Source organism: Macrobrachium nipponense, chromosome 18, assembly GCF_015104395.2.
Source record: "Macrobrachium nipponense isolate FS-2020 chromosome 18, ASM1510439v2, whole genome shotgun sequence".
Lineage (NCBI taxonomy): Eukaryota > Metazoa > Arthropoda > Malacostraca > Decapoda > Palaemonidae > Macrobrachium > Macrobrachium nipponense.
In genome coordinates this window covers 80,770,147-80,792,646 of record NC_087211.1, presented here as the reverse complement: position 1 = coordinate 80,792,646, position 22,500 = coordinate 80,770,147, and the positions used below count along the sequence as shown (strand labels likewise).

The following is a 22,500-nucleotide window of genomic DNA, read 5'->3' as shown; positions in this document are numbered from 1 at the left end:
CGGCGGTGCGCGCGCTAGTTGTGCCTTTTGCCTTCGCTTGCAGACGCGCTCTCGCCTCTCGCCGTCCTTTCATTCAGCTCTGCTGCTGCTGTTTCTCACAAGTTTTGGCGCTGCTGCAGTGGGAAGGGGGTTGGGGAGGGGGGTTAAGGGTCAGTGGAGGGGGGGGGGAGGGAAGGAGGACCAGGTTTTATCCACCCAAAAAAGACATTCTCGTCCTCTTCTCTCGCATCTCCTTCTTCGATGTTCTAACTGACGCCTCCTCCTCCTCCTCCTCCTCCTCCTCCTCCTCCTTCTGCGTCAGGTAATGAGGAAGTAGAAGAAGTCGTTGAAACTTGGGGCGTTCTTCTTCTTGTTCTTCGCCCTCTTCTTCCTTTCTTCTCCTTCTTCTTCCTCGTCAGGACCGGAAGTTTTGAGCCTCAGGGAATCCGCCCTCTGAAGCCGTTTTACTTTTTAAACAACACCACCTTTTCCCCCTTCCCCTTTCATTTCCCCCTTTCCCCTTTCCCTTCCCCTTGCAAACTCTCCCCCCCCTAACGTGTATGACGTCAGCAAACCCCTTGACGAATTTTATTGATGTGGATACATACAAAGAACCCATCAGTATAAATTATTATTTTTTATTATTATATTATTCAGAAGGTGAACCCTGTACATGTGGAACTAGCCCACCAAAGGGGCCATTGACTTGACATTCAAGCCTCTAGTTATTAATTATTATTATTATTATTATTATTATTATTATTATTATTATTATTATTATTATTATTCAGAATGTGAACCCTATTCATTCGGAACAATCCCACCAAACGGGCCAATGACTTTAAATTCAAGCTTCCAAAGACATAGTTATTATTATTATTATTATTATTATTATTATTATTATTATTATTATTATATTATTCATTAAGATGATATCTATTCATATGGAACAAGCTCCCCAAAGAGGCCAGGGACTTGTCAATCGAAAGAAGTAAAATCATTGAAGGTAATGGGAAATACAGAAAAATATCAGTTAATAGAAAACAGACGTATTAAAAAATGAATAAATAGATAAATATATAGATAAAAACGCTCACTTCTTTGTTCGCAACTGCAGATTCTCTATTTGCAACCTATAAAAACCAAATCGGGTCGAAAATGGTAGATTTATTTAAACAAAATTCAGTAGTCCGCAGGGTCACGATGTCAATTCGGGTCAAGGGTCATCCTATTGGGATTGAACCAGTGGGTTCGTATTGATCTAAAGGTGAAGGTCACAAGTCCCGGAGATGAAGTCGTTGGATTAGGATTCAGGGTCATTAGAAGTGACGCTAATTGTAGTAAATATATCGACAGTCATTAAAAAAACTGATATAACGCGGGAAATAAAGAAATAATAAACTCCCTTACTTTATTGTTATAGTAAAAATAGTAAAACATAGTTACGTGGAGGAGGTACAGATATTATATATTATAATATTATATATATTATATAGATATATATATATATATATATTTATATATATATATAATATATATATGTATATATATTAGACATTTAAAAAAGGATATAACATGAAATAAAGAATCATAATTAGCAGTTCAGACTTCATTAATATATTAAATATAGTTTCCGTGCAGGAGGTATGGTTTTTATATATATATATTATATATTTATATAGGTATATATATATATATATATATATATATATATATATAATATATATATATATGTATATATATATATCTATATATATATATATATATTATATATTATTATTATATTGACAATCAAAAGCCACAGTAGTAGTTTTAAAAATATTATTATAACAAGGAAAAAAAATACAAGGAAAGACCTTTCGGATTTACTGCCCGTATCCCTCTTCATATCCGAAATCTCTTCCTTGTATTTTTTTTTTACCATTTACAATTAATATATTTTTAACACTACTGTGGCTTGATTGTCAATATTATACCTCGTTACGGAGGTTTCCTTAGTTCATTTTATTATTATTATTATATTATTACTTAATTATTATTATCAGAAATGATATCTATTCATGGGGAACAAGCTCCTCAAAGAGGCCAGGGACTTTGTCAATCGAAAAGAAGTAACAGAAGGTAATGGGAAATACAGAAAAATATCAGTTAATAGAAAACAGACGTATTAAAAATGAATATATATATATATATATATATTATATATATAATATATATATATAATATATATATATATATATAGAGAGAGAGAGAGAGAGAGAGAGAGAGAGAGAGAGAGAGAGAGAACTGATATGACGCTGGATATAGAAAGGTGTCATTAGCGCTCAAACTTAATTATTATAATAAAATATAGTTCCGTAGAGGAGGTACAGCCCTAATTGGATGTCATTGCAGGTGATAATGTACCAGCCATTTTTGGATGAATGAAGAATTCAGGAAATGATATTTTTTCGTCTTTCTGACTTTGGAATGTTTTTTATATGTTCGTAAATTTTTTTTAATGCCTTACGTACATACATACATACATACATACAAACGTGTTTTTAAAATCAGCATTTCCAGAGAGGAATTTTGTTAAGAATTTAGCAATTTTTTTTTTAAGAATGTTCGCGAGTGTATTTACGCCGTGACTTACTAGTAATTTATTATAACCAAATATGAAGTCTTCTGGAATGTGCCATTGGGTCAGTATTCAAAGATATCTTAGGCTTGGAATAGATGCTCTTTTTTGAAGAAAAAAAAATCAGGAAAAAAATGATAGATTGATTAAAAAAAGTTTGCCTTTTACAAAAACGTAACTCGAGATACCTGGCAATAATAAAGTAAAAGGATGGCATATTATCTATTCAAAACTATTTACTTTAGGATAGACTGTAAGCAAGAGATAATTTTAAGAGAAGACACTTTAAAGTAATGACTAAGACCTGTGAGTTCAAGTAATTACTCAGATCTTTGCTTTAAAGTAATGACTCAGATCTTTGCTTTAAAGTAATTTCATCAGACCTGTAATTTTAAGTAATGACTAATACCTTTGCTTTAAAGTAATGACTCAGATCTTTGCTTTAAAGTAATGACTCAGATCTGTGATTTCAAGTAATGACTCAGATCTTTGCTTTAAAGTAATGACTCAGACCTTTGCTTTAAAGTAATGACTCAGATCTTTGCTTTAAAGTAATGACACAGATCTTTGCTTTAAAGTAATGACTCAGACCTTTGCTTTAAGTAATGACTCAGACCTTTGCTTTAAAGTAATGACTCAGATCTGTGATTTCAAGTAATGACTCAGACCTTTGCTTTAAAGTAATGACTCAGACCTTTGCTTTAAAGTAATGACTCAGACCTTTGCTTTAAAGTAATGACTCAGACCTGTGATTTCGAGTAATGACTCAGATCTGTGATTTCAAGTAATGACTCAGACCTTTTCTTTAATGTAATGACTCAGACCTGTGAAATATTCGTTTTATTTGCAAGTATTAAGAAAAGCATTTTTAATTAACGAAAATTCTTAAGCCAACAAGTTTCGACATTTTTTAATTAAATACAAAACCTCAAGATAAAAAGTCTTGACACTTTTAATCAACCACAAATTGCTAAGCCAAAAAGTCTCCATCCTCTTAATTAACCTCAAATTCGTAAGCCAAAAAAATCTGTACCTTCTAGTTAACCACAAATTCCGAAGCCAGAAACTCTCGACCTTTTTAATTAACCACCAATTCTGAAGCCAAAAAGTTTCGACCTTTCTAATTAACCCAAAACCTTAAGTCACATTAATTAACCCAAATTCTTAAGTCAAAAAGTCTCAATCTTTTCAATTAACCAAAAGTCTTAAGTCAAGTCAATCCAAAATCTTATGTCAGATCAATTAACCCAAATTCTTAAGTCAAAATGTCTCGACCTTTTTAATCAACCGGAAGTCATAAGTCATGTCAAAAAGTCTCGACCTTATAATTAACCAAAAGTCTCAAGTCAGGTAAAAAAAAGTCTCGACCTTTTAATTGAACAAAAGTCTCGACCTTTTGAATTAACCAAACGTCTCAAATCAGGTCAAAAAGGCCTCGACCTTTTTAATTAACCAAAAGTCTCAAATCAGGTAAAAAAGTCTCGACCTTCTGAATTAACCAAACGTTTCCAATCAGGTAAAAAAAAAGTCTCGCTCTTATAATTAACAGAAAGTCACAGGTTATAATCACCTAAAAGTCATAAGTCAGGTCAAAAGTCAGGTCAAAAAGCTCTTTGACCTCGGAAAACGCTTCAGTCTGGAAAAGGTCTCATTTCCATATCCCGTGTTATGACGAAGAGCCGTGGCTTCAATCCGCTCTGCAATGCAGTGCTGCAATACGATACGGTAGTCTTGCAGCACCGGTAGTTACGCCGGAAGAAACTCAGCTACTAATATTATTAGTAATGATAATGATTATTATTATTTCTATCATTATCATCTCAGTATAGTACTGTCATCGTCAGTAAGAAACGACCATTGTCTTTTAAGACCAGAGTTCAGTCTACAGCAATTCTTCTTCATCTTCTTCTTCTTCTTCTTCTTCTTCTTCTTCTTCTTCTTCTTATTATTATTATTATTATTATTATTATTGATTATCTTAAGTCTGCTATTATCACCAATATGGAATGACCATTGTCTTTTCATCAGAGCATATTATGCTTCACGTGAACAAAAAAGATTGAAAGTCTCTCTCTCTCTCTCTCTCTCTCTCTCTCTCTCTCTCTCTCTCTCAAACAACCATGGTTTTTACATCAGAGTACATTCTCTCTCTCTCTGTCTCGTGCGAAGTCCTTACCTCGATTGTGCATTGAAAATTTTCCTTAAACTTAAAAGTGTCCCCTCTCTCTCTCTCTCTCTTTCTCTCTCCAATTCCCGTAAAGTGCTTGCTCCTTCTTCCCCCTGAGGGGCATTTAGTCTTCCCCTCTTGAGTCGTCTTAATTCCCCTCAAGTGAGTTGGCATTGTCCCCCCCCCAACCCAACCCCCCCCCAACCCCCTCCCCCTCCGCCATCTTAGGATCGTCCTTCGTAGCAAGCAAGCAAGCACTTGCAGGACGAACTTGAATGAAGGAATTCGTCTTGAATTCGCTTCTCCTGACTTTGTTCGCCCTCATTTATATTCGTTCATCTGTAAGTGATCTGACTTATAAGAGAGAGAGAGAGAAAGAGAGAGACTACCATTTGGTTATTAACCCTATTACTTTATTTGCTTCCATTGATAATTCGTTTATCTGTCAAATATTGTTGCCAATCGTTATTCACTAGAACCAATCCTTGCTTTCTCTTATGAGAGAGAGAGAGAGAGAGAGAGAGAGAGAGAGAGAGAGAGACTACCATTTCACTATTAACTTTATTACATTATTCTTTCTCATATCTATTTGTCCATTTGTCAAGTCAGGTATTTTAACCACGAGGCAGAATGAAGAAAGGAAGAAGAAGAAGAAGAAGCATTTGTCAAAAAAATGTAGTCATTATCGCGTGTCTGCAGTTATATACGAAAGAATGAATCATTTCCCATTCATCAGCTTCTTCCATCTCCCGTCATGTGAATATAGAGACGAAAAATAGATAATATAGAAGAAGAAAGCGACTGTTGTCGCAATATGCCACAGAATTTGAACGCCTGCGCGCGCTCTCTCTCTCGTTCGTCAATTCCTTTCGCGTCGAAGAAAAACTGATTCCGTGCCTGCGAGTGGAAGAAGAGGAGGAGGAGTATTTCTTGTCATACCTGCCTCGAGGAGCTATCTGTTTTCTTTATCTCTCTCTCTCTCTTTTGCTCAGCATCCGATCTAACTTAAATCTCGCCCTCCCCTCCCTCCCCTCCTTCCTTCCATCCAGCCAAGGAAGGTCTGTAGTAAACCGCGCTTCCAGCGTTCCAGCGTCCCCGAAGAGCGCCATCTATTGCTGCGTTATGTCCTTCCTTGCCTTCTGGAATCCTTGCGAGCTTGTCTCCCGGGCTCGTTGCCAGAGGCGTTTCACTTATGGCTGCTGCCATAAGTGAAACTGACAATCTTGCCTCGAAGTTTTTTATTTTTTATTTTTTTTTTTTTTTGTCGCTTTTCCAAATTATGGAGTCTTTCGACGTTTCGTATTCCTACCATTGTCCTTTTTTGGGATGGGGTGTTTATTTTCCCCCGTGTTGTTATTCAGGTACTTAGGGTAATGATAATTAGTTTACGTTGGCGTTTGTATTTGATTTTTCCCATAACTGAATTGGTCATTTGCGTTAAAGTTGAGAGAGAGAGAGAATAGTTAAAATTATATATATATATGCATGTATATCATGAATGACCTCACAGCTCTCTCTTGGCCTTTGGTTTAAATTCTATATTCTATCCTGTCCCATCAACGAACAAGACTCTCGATGTTTATATCATTGAAGGTAAACAGAGAGAAAATCCAGTGGCGAAAAGTTTTGTCGCCTCCCGCAGTTCGATTCAAGAATATTGTTCCCCTCAAAGGTCATCATCTCATCTCGCTTTGCGCTTCCCATTTGTCGTCTGTTCGTTTGTATGTTTGTTATTCTGAGGTGGGTGGGGGCGTGAGAGGGCATGGGGCGGAGGAAACTCGTCTTCCCTCTGGCGGCTGTTTTGAAGTGAATTAGGGCTTGTTAATGTTTGATGGATATATATATATATATAAATATATATATAATATATATATATATATATAATTATTAAGCTACAAATGTCATTTAATATCCAATTTGCGCTATCTCGAGATTGATTCTAAGTAAATCACGGCGATGTGATAAAAAACTTCATGTATGTATATTATATATGTGTATATATGTACATTTACATATTTATATATACGTGTATATATGTATAAATTTCTGTATAACTGGAATCATCCGATGTGGAACATGATGAATATGTACAAATATAGGCATAATCCAAGAAGGAAAGTCGAACAATGGAGTATACATCTGCAAGGCCTTCGACTGTGCGTGTAAGTACGTGTGTGTGTGTGTGTATGCATCTTTCGTGTATGTCTGTGTCTCCTCACGTAAGTAAACGATGAAGTTGAAGAATTTAATTTTTGTGTGCGAAGTGAAAGGTACTACTATTGAAGATACTATCAAATGTCTGGTTGCCATCCATCATTCATAGAGAGAGAGAGAGAGAGGACGAAATTCCATTCAAAGGGTCCCTTTACGTTAATTTTTGCCGAAATTAAAAGGCCGTCGGTGGTGGCTGCATGAAGTTTAGAAGGCCATAATTCACCCTAAACGAGGAAGCGAAGATTACTGGTGTAATTTTACCTCCGTAATATAACACGGGAGAAAAGCCCCCTCCTAATATAATTGGAGGAGAGGAGGTTTTCTCCTCCTCCTCCTCCTCCTCTCCTCCTCCTCCTCCTCCTCCTCCTCCTCCTCCTCCTCTTAGCCAGTACGCCGTTTAGGGGTGGACCGGGTCATATCAATAAGAATTCGGAGGAATCACGAATTATTTAAGAGGGCACAAAACGTCCTGCAAGGCTGAGTCATCTACTTCCTAAAGTTTTGCTTTCTCGTCTCTCCCAAAGTACTTTCGTAAGCGCTGAATGGCCTTTGCTGCCTCAGTGCTTGGTGTTACGCATAAACTTTATAAAACCAACCAACCAACCAAAGTACTTTCGTCACGTGTTGGCAGGAATGAGGACCACCCACGATAGAATTAGATATTTCAAATTTGTTTTGTCGAAAGGAAGACAAATTTGATTTGTCGAAGTTTAATGTAGATAACACAATCAATTAGTGTTTTTTTTTGTGTGGTCTGTTCACGGAACAAGAGGTGAATGTATGTTCTTTGTTGGGTGGTGGTAATAGACGTGCTGTTGGTGTGTTTTCATTTATAAGATTGTGACATTTCTATTATGATAGTGACTGTTCTCCTCTTATAATTAAATTGCAAAAGAGAGAGAGAGAAGAGAGAGAGAGAGAGAGAGAGAGAGAGAGAGAGAGAATTGGAATAAACGTGCTGATGGTGAGATTACATCTATAGGAATAGTGACTGATGTACTGTTTATGGTAACTTGTCAAAAGAGAGAGAGAGAGAGAGAGAGAGAGAGAGAGAGAGAGAGAGAGAGAGAGAATTTTTAATAGCTTACTGTTGGTGAGATTACGTCAAGAGAAATAGTGACTGGTGTACTGTTAACATCAACTTATAAAGAGAGAGAGAGAGAGAGAGAGAGAGAGAGAGAGAGCACCCTCAAGTAATGCCAGATTAAAGAGAGCATCATCGTCCAGACCTTTCTCTCGGGTTTAAAATAAGTTAACCTTTGACCTGACGCCCAAAGGTCACACTTCCGAGGCTCAGCAAAGGTCGAGTTCCCACCAGCGGTCAAAAGGCGGTGCTGGAAATGGACGGCATTCGCTGGAACTCAGTGGAAAGAACTTGCACTTTGAAGCAGAAATTCCCGTTTTTAAAATTTTTATTTTTTTTAGAAATATAAAATTATATTAATATAGGTAGGCATTTTAGATTAGTATGATTTTTGTAAATGAGAGAGAGAGAGAGAGAGAGAGAGAGAGAGAGAGAGAGAGAGAGATTGTAAATCAGTTACTTCATGAGAGAGAAAGAGAGAGAGAAATATACAAACTGGAAACTACTTAATTCATGAGAGAGAGAGAGAGAGAGAGAGAGAGAGATGAGAGAGAGAGAGGAGAGGAGACAGAGAGAGAGAGAGAGAGAGAGAGAGAGAGAGAGAGAGAGATTTACAAATTGGAAACCACTTAATTCATGAGAGAGAGTGAAAGCATGGAAGTGGTGTACTTCATGAGAGAGAGAGAAAAAAAGAGAGAGATGAAAGCATGGAAGTGGTTTACTTCATGAGAGAGAGAGAGAGAGAGAGAGAGAGAGAGAGATTAGAAACCAATTGATTCTTGTGAGAGAGAGATACAGAAAGCATTTATGTGGTTTACTTTATGAGAGAGAGAGAGAAAGAGAGAGATCATTTCCCATTGAGAAAGATGTTTTAATGCCTTTATGCCAAATATATCCCTGAGTATGGCAATTTATGTCTTTTCATAAATATTAATGTCTGATGAATAAATAGAAGACGAAATATACCTATTCTTCAGAATATTCACGATAGAACCACGAACTATCTTCCCCTCTTATTATTATTTACACGACAACAAAGTATATCCTCTCTTCGGACAAGGTATTTACCACCAGATAGAGTCTCCCCGGGCCACGGAGCGCTCATCTTAATCTAAATAGCTGCACACGGCGGTAATTATCTTCGGAGTTGGCAACACCGGGGTCTTTTCCCACAAGTCGGGGAGAAAACGAGAGAGAGCGAAAAAAAGTTCTTTTCCTTCTGGTTTAAGACAAACGGTTTTAGAGATAGAGAAGAGAGAGGGAGAGATAGAGAGAGAGAGAGAATTTGCCCGTACGTAATATAAAGAGAGAGAGATAGAGAGAGAGAGAGAGAGAGATTTCGCCTTGTTGAATTAGAGAAAGAGATATTAAATGATTGCTTAATGTACCAAATCACAATAATAATACACGAACCAGTGTGATACATAATCTAAACACAGCATTAATTCATTTTAACCCTGAGATGTTTTCTCTCTCTCTCTCTCACTCTCTCTCTCTCTCTCTCTTTCTCTCTCTCTCTCTCTCTCTGCACCGCCTTTGTTTTACGATTCGAATTTCTGAAGTTCCGTTGGACCAATTAAGGGCATCTGGCCTCGCGCTCACCCATTGATCGTTATAACTTGGGAGGGGAAAAAGTGTTTCTGCCTCCGATAGGCGCTGCCTCTCTCTCTCTCTCTATCATATATATATATATATATATTATATATTATATATATATATATATATATATATATATATTATAATGCAGATTTGTTGGAGTTTATTTATCTCTATCTCTCTCTCTCTCTCTCTCTCTCTCTCCGACGAGGTATTCCTCACTCCTTGGAGGTGAGGCCATTCTTATTGTATCTATTTCTCTTTCCTTCTGCCGGTATTCGTTCAGCTTTATCCTCTCTCTCTCTCTCTCTCTCTCTCTCTCTCTCTCTCACACACACACTAGAACTTCAGCGCTATATACAAAAACGTATGAATATTTGACTGGATTGGTATATATCGCATCTCCGTAGTTTCTGGGACATTCTTGTCGTCTGCCCTACCGGGTGAATACTGCAAGGTGGTGTCCGTGTCCCGTGCTGTTTTTACTTCCATGATTTTATTTATTTATTTATTTATTTATTTTTTTGGAGTCAGTTTGGCAGATTTGGCTGAAATTTTATTTCTGTTTTGTATTTTTCGTATTGAAACAGTCAATATGATTGTTTCGCTTTTATACAAGAAGTTGCCTCACTTTCCTCTTATTTTTATTTTTTGAATTTCGTCATGACTGATTGATTTATAATTCATTGCAAGAAATTAAAAAAAAACTTTTGGAAGGGAAGATGCATTTGTGTTTGCTTTCTCTCTCTCTCTCTCTCTCTCTCTCTCTCTCTCTCTCTCTCTCTCTCTGTATTCGTCGTAATAAACACGATTATAGCATTATATATCATATATATATTTTATATATATATATATATATATATATATATATTATATATATATGTATATATATATATATATGTATATATATATATATATATATATATATATATATATATTTACAAATTGCATTTATATCTTACATGTATTCTATTTTTTTATATTATATATAATTCAGCAATATCGATCTTAATATTTTCATTAAGATCTTTTAGAACTTCATTATCATTTTATCAGTTCATGAGGCCAACATCATAATTGTCCTATAAGAAAAAAAGGATACATTTCGTAAAGAAAAAAAAATGTCATATTTTTTTCTCCCTTTTTTTATTCTTTTGGTTTGGTTTTTCTCCTCTGTATTTTGGTTCACTTCGGTATTTCAGACACCCTCTGTGTTATCAATGCATAGAAGAAGATTGGTTCAGGCTTTCCATCAAAAATACTTTTGCTGGGATGTTTTTTTTTTTGCCTTTTCCTTTTTACTTCATAGTTTTATATACTTGTGAAAAACTGAGATGGGGATTCTTTGGCTTTATTTTATGATTATTGTAGTGTTTTTTATTTTTATTTATTGTGAATGATTATTATTATAGTGTTTTTTATTTATATTTATTGTGAAAAAACATTGATTTTGCCTTTTTATTGTTTTTTTTAGTTTGTTTTATTACCTGTAAAAACCATAAACCGGGGTACCATGTTTTGTTATTATAGTTTTTTTTTTTAAATCTATTTTATTTATCATTACTTCTGAAAAACAAATGGCGGTTTCTTGGCTTTTGATTATTATTTTATATTTCATTACCGGTGAATAAAACGGCCTTCCTTTTTTATTTTATAAATGTGGTGATTTTTAATTTGTATTGTTTCTTGTGAAAACATAAACATGGGTTTCCTTTTTTTTTTTTATTAATATTTTCGCTTTTAATTACTTTTTTTTATTTAGAAAAGCATAACCGGGGGTTCCTACCATTTACAGTAATGATAATTATTTATTTTATATTAATTATTCCTAATTATTATTTGACTTATTCCTAATGTTTTGAATTGTTATTATACATTTTTGATGATTTTAAATCGTTCATGAAAAAAATTAAAAAAACCGTAAACCTTTTATCATTCAGTACTTCAAATTTTAACATTTCTCTAAAGCAATCTGACGCCACTCACAGTTTGGAATTAAATCTAACGAAGTCCTGATTTTTTTTGTATCTCGTCTATAAAAAAATTGGTTTGAAAAGATAACCTTTATCTTTTTTTTTTTTTTTTTACTTTTTTTTGTTCTAATTTTTACACGTCATTTCACGAGAGCAATTTATTTCAGTTGCAACAGGTAAATTACTCGCCAGGTCCGAGTCAATAACAATATGGCTTCTGCAGTGATTTGCTTCTGTTACTTTGTTTGTTTTGATGATCACTGTGTGTTTGTTTGTTTATACGCACACGCACGCAAGCACAAACATTTTATATGTGTACATTTATATGTATGTCTGTTATATATTGTATTTTTTGTATATTCTATATTTATTGATTCGTGGGCCCCTCTCTCTCCTCTCTATCTCTTTCATCCTCTTCTCCTCTCTCTCCTCTTCTCTCTCTCCCTATATATATAATAATATATATCTTATATATATTATATATTATCATAATATTATAATATATATTATTTATATATAATAAGTTACAAAAGGAGAGAGAGAGAGAGAGAGAGAGAGAGAGAGAGAGAGAGAGAGAATTAGTATTTGCAAGAACATATTTATATAAATCGTGACGTATTCCAAATCATTTCCAAACTTGCAGTAATTAAATGATTAAAAAAGGAGTAATTAAATTAATTAAAATAAGTGAATGAATAAATATTTGAGTCGTAAACCATTATTCCACGAAATTGCGAGATTCACAAATGTAAAATAAATAAAAACAGAGATAAATAAATAATATTTCCCGAAGGTGTCAGTGACCTTAAGAAATATTGGGGAGAGAGTTGGTAGGTGGGGTGTTAGGTAGGGAGAGCCTAGGGCTTCCAGGCTCTTAGCAGGAGAGGGTCCCGACCCTACAGCCCCCTTGGGAGGCCCAGAGTCCTACTCAAACTTGCAGAGGGTACTCGACCTTGTAAAGGCACTGTTGCGGCGCCTTTGTCTTTGGAGGATGACCTACGTCACGAGGCTGAGGTCGAAGGTTATTGGTTGGGAGAGCTATCAGGAAGATGGACATGATGCAAGGCAGAGTGCGAGAGGTTGTTGTTGCTATTGTTGTGGTTGTTCTTTTATTATTATGGAATATTGTGTCTTTTTATTGGATATTATTTATAGATAGATTTTGCTTTTACTTGTTTGTCGTTTCGAAAGATCATTGTCTTTGGGTGTCAAGCGTGGTTGTTTCTCCTTCTCTCTCTCTCTTCTCTCTCTCTCCCTCTCTCTCTCTCTCTCTCTCTCTCTGCCCCTAAACTTTGAAACCTGAGAATGCTTTAGTTATTTTCACTCACAAAAAGATTAAACAACGAAATCTATTTGTCAAAACTTTTATCATATAAGTTTTTTTTTTAATGATTTCTATATATATATATATATATATATATATATATATACATACATACATATCATACATACATACATATATATATATCATATATATATATATATATATATATATTATATTATTATATATTTATATTTAGATTTTTTGGTCTGGGTTTTGTAACCTGGACGCTTGTATTTATTTTGTCACTGAAATTTAAAATATATATATATATATATATATATATATATATATATATATATATATATTATATATATATTCATGCATACATTTATATCTCATATAATACTCAGGTCATTTTTATATTATTTTTCAGTCGTGTTCCAATCATGTAGCAATCACAATAACATAGGCAACACGGTTGAACAGCGGTTTTGCTGCATAATTAACCTTTGTCATTCTAAAGCCGTTAATTTGATTTTAATGTAAAGGAGAATGGTAACTATCTATTTATACATACATACATACATACATACATACATACATACGCACGCGCTATGCTAATGATTATTCATGGAGAAAACAAAAATTTTTCAATTTTTTCTTTGTTAATCAAATGTAGTTACAAAGATAATTCCATTTGAAATGTACTTAGTTACGATAGATAATTGAATTTACAATGTATTTACAGTAGATAATTTCATTTGAAATGTATTTACAATAGATAATTTAATTTGAAATGTATTTACAATAGATAATTTAATTTGAAATGTATTTACAATTGATTATTTAATTTGAAATGTATTTACAATGGATAATGTAATTTGAAATGTATTTACAGTAGATAATTTAATTTGGAATATATTTACATTAGATAATTGAATTTGAAATTATTAAATGAAATGTATTTACAATAGATGATTGAATTTGAAATGTATTTACAATAGATGATTGAATTTGAAATGTATTTACAATAGAAAATGTAATTTTAAACGCATTTTCAATAGATTATTTAATTTGAAATGTAACTACGATAAATAATTTAATCTGCAATATATATATATATTATATATATATATATATATATATATATATATATATATCTTACACCCTCTAGAGGGAGATTATATATATATATATATATATATTATATATATATATATATATATATATATATATATATATATATCTATATATATATACATATATAATCTAGACAATCTAATTTGAAATTTATTTACGATAGGTAATGTAATTTCAGTTCTTGTGGGACTTTAATAAATTCTCACAAGTTTCTCTCTTGAAGTTTTCTGACTAATAATAGTTGGCAACTCTCGTTTTTTTCTTTATTACGTCAAAGTCTCAAAGTTCAGAGGGTCAACGGACTAAGGTTTTTTTTTGTGTGGGGGGGGTGTGGGGTTTGGGTTGGGGGTTTTGTGAATAATACAGCTTTTGGGAGGTGCGCCGAAAACGTTCAGAATGTAACATTGGGTTTAGTAGATCTTGACTCACGTACATTTATATATATATTTATATATATATATATATATATATATACTATATATATATATATATATATATATAATCCACACACATAATCACACACTCACAGTAGGGTCGACTGGTGGGTGGCAGGTAGAGATCAAACCACGGGCATGGCAAAGACGACCCTAGATATGTAAATATGACAAGAAAATATTTCAGAAGTATATTAAAGAAATATAAAATATTTAGGGGCAGGTTTGACCTCCATTTGTAATAATGACACTTAAGTCAACGCCATCCCTAAAAAAAAAAGACTATAGATACCTGCCTTAATTATCGTAAATGTTTGAATTTCCATTCACGTTATATATATTTTTGTTTGAAAGTAATCGCAGTCATTATTTGTCATTGCGCATTCACCATTTCATCATGACGATGATGATGATGAATGCAAGCAGAAGGACTTTGTACATGAAATGGAACACGCGGGCTTGCTTTGAATCAATATTGACATCAATCACAACTCGTCCATGAAACAGGGTGTGGATGGGGGGGGGGGGGGGGAGTTTGGTTTGTTTGGGGGGGGGGAGGAGATGAAGGGAATATGGGAGTAGGCAGGGATTTTTGGAGGAAATTTTGCATTTTTTTTTTTACAGTTACATGCAGGTGGGTGCTGGGTATGGTTTAAGGAGGGGGAAGGGGATTTTGGATTTGGGGGGGGGGAGATGAGATGTGGGATAGGGGATATACATGGATTTTGGGAGGAATTTTTTTTTGACAGTTACACACGTGTGGGTGTTGGGTATGCTTTAAGGCCTTAAGGTTTCTCTGTGTGTATGCGCAAGTGGGATGTGTTGGTATTGGCACAGAGAGAGAGAGAGAGAGAGAGAGAGAGAGAGAGAGAGAGAGAGAGAGAGAGAGGAGTGTGGGGTGCAAATTGTCTCCGTAGGTAGATGAAAGAAAATGTAATTGATATATCATGACAGGGAGTGAAATAGTTTTGTTCGAGAGAGAGAGAGAGAGAGAGAGAGAGAGAGAGAGAGAGAGAGAGATCATTAATGCATTGCATCAGTGAGATATGCTATTTATGTCGATCGTTAACAAGAGGTATTCGTTCCAGCAACGTATTTGAATCAGATGATATCATTAGAACTGAAATGGTAGATTGGCCTTTTTTTCTGCATTATAATCGTAATAATTATCGTAATTATATTTTTTCTTTGAGACATTGATTGGATGAAGGGTTATCGTAGCTGGAAAAAATGAAGAAAAATTATTTATATATATTAGTCTATCATGTTTTACTTTCATTTAATTTTTCGAGAAGGAAAAATCTTCATAGTGACGATCGTTCCTTTGAGAAGACTTTCATATTTCTGTCACTGTGTTCGTCCTTCAGTTCTGCTCTTGACTCGGTGTGGGCATAAACGAGGGACTTCTGAGAGGAGGATTATATGAATAGCAATTTCAATCTCTTGAAAATGAGGGTTGTTAACTCAGTCAATTTAAAAATGTTCTGGTCGCCGTCTGTGATATTACAAACTGATTTGCATGAGTAATTTTCTAGTATATTTATTCCACGCCACTTACTCTAGTGCTTACTTACTATGCAGATGAGTGTGTGAATGAATGGTTAATATTCCGCGCTAATTATTTGCATAATTGCGGTTCTCGGCTGATTAATTATAGAAATATTCTGTTTCGATTGTCATGATCATACTTTTCGAAATCACCAGGCAATAAATTCGCTATTGTAATTATTTTGATAATCGTCCATATTGACGGAAATGCGCGAGCAACAAGTTTTATTCAGTGCCTCTTTCCAGATATGAAATTTGGATGTGTTAATGTCAGTGTGTTACAGGAATACGTGGGTGGATGAGAAGTCGTTAATATGCTGCACAATTTGAACGAGATTAGTTGCATAATTCTTAATGTTTAAGTTGCAGTGAGATTGTCGGTTGTATTTTCTCTTTGTACATACATGTGTATGTATGTATGTATGTATGCATGTACATATATATATATATATATATATATATATATATATATTTATATATCATATATATGTATATATATATATAATATATAATATATATATATATATATATTATTAGATCCAACTTTTATTTATTCTCCATTTGACCCCACTCTCTATCTCTCTCTCCTGGTTACTTATCTACTGAGGCTAATTTAGCTCTCTCTCTCTCAGCGCTCTCTCCTCGTCTCTCTCTCTTTCCCTATCACTCCTATTTGTCGTATCTGTTGGAGTTCGCCTCTTAAATTCTCTTATCTCAAGTGCAGCGCGAATTATTGCCAGGCGTCCGCTAGAGGCCAGATTGTCGAATGGGGAAACTGGCACGCGTGAGAAGGCTGGATGGTTCAGGGTCTTAAATTAGATGTGAAATGCACGCGCGCGCGCGCTTAAGCAAACACACATGCATACACACTCACACACACACACACACACTTATATATATTTATCTTTGGCGTATATATTAAATAACACGTTTCGTTGCTTTTTCACGACCTGATTATTTTGTAAAAGGGATCTTGTGTATTTATGCATACGTATACAACACACTATTTATAAATTCACGCATTTATTTATATATATATACGTATTATTTCGTATATACATATATATATCTCCCTGAAGAGGGAGAAAGTTGTTCTCCGTAATATAGCATTAACTTTCTATATTTTGGTAGTTTTATGGGCTCCTTTTTAATATATATATATATATATATATATATATAATATATATATATATATATATATTATATATATTATAATCCTACGTTTCGTGACCAATAGTCACATCATCAGGGACATCTATATCCCTGATGATGTGACTAGGGGTTACGAAACATAGGATTATAATATATACTATATATAATATATATATATATATATATATATATATATATATATATATATTACAAATAGGAAGACGAAAAGGAGGTGATGCATCTTGCAAATTATTTCCAAGCCAGCGTTTCAAAGCATGTGTGTGTGTGTGTGTGTGTGTGTGTGTAGGTTTATACAAATACACAATATTCTTTTAGAAAATAATCCTATGATATAAAAAACACCATCTTGTACCATTTAACTTAACGCCAAAGATTAATTATCCACTCGGTCTGGCCATCTTCTCCCAAAAATAAAAGGAGTTATAATAAATGGACAACCATCAGACTGGGTGGCTTATTTTTTTCCGGCCTTCTACGTTCTCATCTTGTGTAAAGAGAGAGAGAGAGAGAGAGAGAGAGAGAGAGAGAGAGAGAGAGAGAGAGAGATGCTTCAAGGATGAATAGAGGGAGAGAGAGAGAGAGAGGATGCTTCAAGGATGAATAGAGGGAGAGATATAGTCAGAGAGGAAAGTGGAAGATATACATTAAGGAGAGAGAGAGAGAGAGAGAGAGAGAGAGAGAGAGAGAGAGAGAGATGCTTCAAGGATAAATAGAGGGAGTGATAGATATATTGAGAGAGGAAAGAGAGAGAGAGAGAGAGAGAGAGAGAGAGGCAGTTATGCGTTATTGAAAGAGAATAGAAAATAGAAAGGTATAATGGAAAGAGATCTTATGTCTATTAACCTGAGGGGGTTGGGGAGCGGACGACGACACCCCCTCTCTTCCGAGAGAGAAAAGACGTAGTCTCTCGTTACCATATCGGATCGTATATTCATTAGCTTTCCTCAGAATCGGGAATGTTTGATCATTAAATACTGCTTAGCCCCTAATGGTTTTATTATTATTTATGGGGGGCGCAACGAAATTTCCCTCAGAGCTTCGAATCGTTTCAGAATTTTTCGCCCCTTCGAGGAAAAAGTTAATGGCAAATGAGATTGCATTCTTCACTTTTTTTTTCGAATTAGCTGTTTTACAGACATTCTAATTCAGTGATATTTTTTCTTCCTATGCGTCTGGTTTTAGAAGTAATATATCTTTGTTCATTGCTATATATTCAGTTTTGTGAGATTATAACTGTAATATATTAAGTTGCGTTTTTCTTTTAATATGTCTGGTTTTAGAAGTATATATTTTTGTGGTTATATCTACATATTCAGTTTTGTGAGATTATAAAATTTTTTTATTAAATGACATTTTTGGTTTCTATATGTCGATTTTTAGAAGTTTATATTTTTGTGCTTATATCTATACATTCAGATTTATGAGATGAGTGACATTTTTTCTTTTTATTTGTCTGTTTTAGGAGAATATATTTTTGCGTTTATTTCTTCATATTCAGTTTTGTTAGGTTATAAATGTATATAAGTGACAATTTTCTTTTTCTACGTCAATTTTTAAAAGTATATTCTCTGATGCTTATTTCTGTGTCCGGTTTTATGAGATCACAAAAGTTTCATATTTTGACTAAATTCGAAGAATGATTTCCTGGAATATAGCGCCTCAGCGGCGTGGTTGGTATGGTAATAGCGCCCCACCTCGGTGATCGCGGGTTCGATTCTCGAACATTCCATTGAGGAGTGAGAGATGTGTATTTCTGGTGATAGAAGCTCACTCTCGACGTGGTTCGGAAGTCACGTCAAGCCGTTGGTCCCGTTGCTGAATAACCACTGGTTCCATGCAACGTAAAAGCACCATACAAACAAACAAACAATTTCCTGGAATACGGAAATTAAAAATAAAGACAAAAGGGAACTGAATATTCATTAAAAATTAATGACATTGAATTCACTTGGTTGTTAAACCAGGCAAGAAAAACAAAACCTGATAAAACATAAAAGAAAAAAGTAATATCTGGAAACATTTCCCCGTTTTAAACTGACGCCTTAATAATTTAGGAGAGAGAGAGAGAGAGAGAGAGAGAGAGAGAGAGAGAGAGGGAGGGTTATATAGCCGATGTTTACGAGCATTTCCATTAAGAAGTTCCTCGCGTGGCCGAAAAGCTGTTGTGGGTGGGGGGGGGGGGTTGATATCTCGCGCAAAGCGCCGAATGATTTCGTGTGCGAATTTAGCGGATTTGTCCGATATATGAAGCCATATTCCAACGCTGTTTGCTCCTGGAATTAAGGTGAGGGAAACGGTGGTCGTCAACACGCATGTCCTTACACAGAGGAATATATATATATATATATATATATATATATATCTATATATATATATATATATATATATATATATATATATATTTGAGTCACAATGGGATCGAACGCAGGTCTTTCGGTTGAAGGCCAAGAGCGCTGCCAACTTTCATCATGACTTGCGTGGTTCAGCTGGTAGCGCCCCGTGCTGCCCTTCAGCTGAAAGACCTGGGTTCGATCCCGATGTGAGTAAAAAAAAATTATATATATATTTATATATACGCATTAAGCTACAAATGTCCTTTAATATCTAATTCGCTCTACCTAGAATTAATATATTTTCGTATGTGTTAACTGAAGGGGAATTTATTTAGTTGATAATAATTCCGTCCTCTCGTGGGTTCGAACCACCGCCCAGTGGACTGAGGAGCAATCACTTATTCAGTGACGATATTGACTCGGCCAGCAAGTGAGGTTTGTAGCTTAATGCATGTATATGTATCACGGTGATGATTTATTTATATATATATATATATATATATATATATATATATATATATATATTGTGTGTGTGTGTGTGTGTGTGTGTGTGTGTGTGTGTGTGTATGTATATTGTGGGTAAACTCCCATCCAGTTAATAATAATCTTACCGCTGTACCTGGAAGCTTACTCCGGGTAAGTGGCCATTGTTTGGGAATGTGATAAAGGCATTACCTCGGAAAATGGAAAAATGAAAACGGAACGACCCTCCCCCCAAAAAAACCAGAAAATAGAAAAATACTTACTGGGATTCATTCTATAAATATATCTCTTATTAGAGGTCTAGACGGAAAAACATTTTCCTCCCGGCGAGAAATGTTTTTATGAATAGTTAACGAGATATATTTATGGATTATATTTTTATGCATTTATTTACTCGATTTCTTTCATTCCATCCTGATTTTCATCTGGTAAAGTAATGTATTATCGTCATTTTCCTCCGTTTTTCGTTTGGAAACTTCATTCATTAAGGTTATTCTCCCAAACAGGCTGCTTAGCATAAACACACGGCAGTTCTCGTTGGAATTCTGCATTTTTTCTTTTCCTTTTAAACCTCGATATTGTAGAAGGAGGCCGACGGCACTGGCAACTCAGATCATATGAGTGTAGAGCAGATATTAAGAGACGTTGGAGGATAAAGAGAGCGAACAAAGCATTGAGGAAGTGGCAGAATCGCCTCTTAGAAAGGTGAATGTTATAACAATGGAAGTAGACTTCAGAACGAGTACATATAAATTCTCTAAGGACGGAAGAAATGTAAAATAACGCCCCTTGATAGAAGGAATGCTATATGACAAAAGGAGAGATTGTAGGCGTTGGTAGGTAGATAAATACAGAAAATGACTTGAGGGCAGAAGATTTAGAATAAAACCGTTTGAAAGAAGGAATGCTATATGACAAGAGGAGAGATTTGTAGAGGCAGTTCATAGATAAATGAATGGAGAAAATGCATCAAGGACAGAAGATTTAAAAAAACGCCCTTTGAAAGAAGGAATGTTATGACTCAATGAATCCAAAGGTATGGTGTTGGCCTGCCACCTGGGTTACTACGAGTTCGATTCTTGAACATTCCATTGAAGAGTTAGGGATGTGTATTTCTGGTGATAGAAGTTCACTCTCGACGTGGTTCGGAAGTCACGTCAAGCCGTTGGTCCCGTTGCTGAATAACCGCTGGTTCCATGCAACGTAAAATCACCATACAAACAAACAAACAAACAAACGCCTTAAGGACAGAGTAAAACGCCCCTCAAAAGAAGGAATGCTATGTGACTCAAGAGGCAAACAAGACGAGAGATTTGAAGACGTCCAAAAGCGAAAAAAAAAAAAATTCCCCCACTCCCGGGAGACAAAAAATCCCAAGAGTAATGTCCAGATATATGACCCGGAGTTTGTCATCTTTAAGCGGTTACCATGATTTACGGCTGAGGTATATGTCATACCTACACGCACCTACACCTACACCTACACCTACGCCTACACCTACACCTACACCTACACCTACACTTTCGCTGGAATACACCCACGCGAATACGTTCCTTTGGTCTTCAAGAGACAACCTGCAAAACACGACGCGGACGGGAAGCATTAGATGAATCCGAGATTCTTATTTATCGCACAAGCGTTATTTATTCATGTAGAAGAATGCTTTGGGAGTTGTAATTCTAGTAAATACTGTCGTCTTGTTCTGTTTTTCATGTCTTGACGTTTCCTTGTGTTACTTTTTTTTATATCTTCAACAATTTTATTACTCGATATTTCGTTTTCTTTAGGTTTTACCTCTCACACGTACACTATATATAAGTGTATATTTATAAGTATATATATACGTATTTATGTATGTATGTATGCTTTTATTATTATTTTCATAGATTATATAGTTTTTGTTTTGGTATTTTTTTATATTAATATTATTACAGTATGTGATTTATTGTCAGCGCTACGACTGATAATATCACCATTACTCATGATGGGTTTTGAATATAAATAGTTTTATAGGTATATTTTTAAGCGTATTATGACATAGTACCGAATTACAAGCTCATTATTGTTATAATTATGAATATCATTGTTATGACTGCAAGCAAGGATCTAAAATTACCGTTTCATCCAAAGCTAAACTTCGGGATCCAATTACCATCCCCTTCCCTAAACCCCCATTCAAAAAAAACATGAGACAACACCATCGCCCCCTACTCACCCACCCACATACCCCTTCCCCCACTCTTCGTACCTTTGAAATGATCGTCCCCGGAGGTCACAGTTAATTAGTCCGTGATGACGAGGCTCAAAGGTCCTTTGCAGGAATAGGAGAGGATCCTTTGATGATAAATAATTCGGCTCCCGGGCGCCATGGCCGGACTTTGCGCGGAAAGAATGAATTATTAGAAGGATAGCAGGATTTAGGCTGTTTTTGTCGAGTGGGGGATAGGATCTGTATGGCTATTTTTATGGGATTTTTCTATTGGGGGTTTGCA

At 34.9% G+C, this 22,500-nt stretch overlaps 1 protein-coding gene across 2 annotated transcripts in view; it reads left to right on the top strand.

Moving 5' to 3' along the window:
- Positions 1-22,500, top strand: part of LOC135197249 (inter-alpha-trypsin inhibitor heavy chain H4-like) — a 446,440-nt gene that overhangs the window by 421 nt on the left and 423,519 nt on the right. The gene's annotated exons all lie outside the window — the stretch shown is intronic.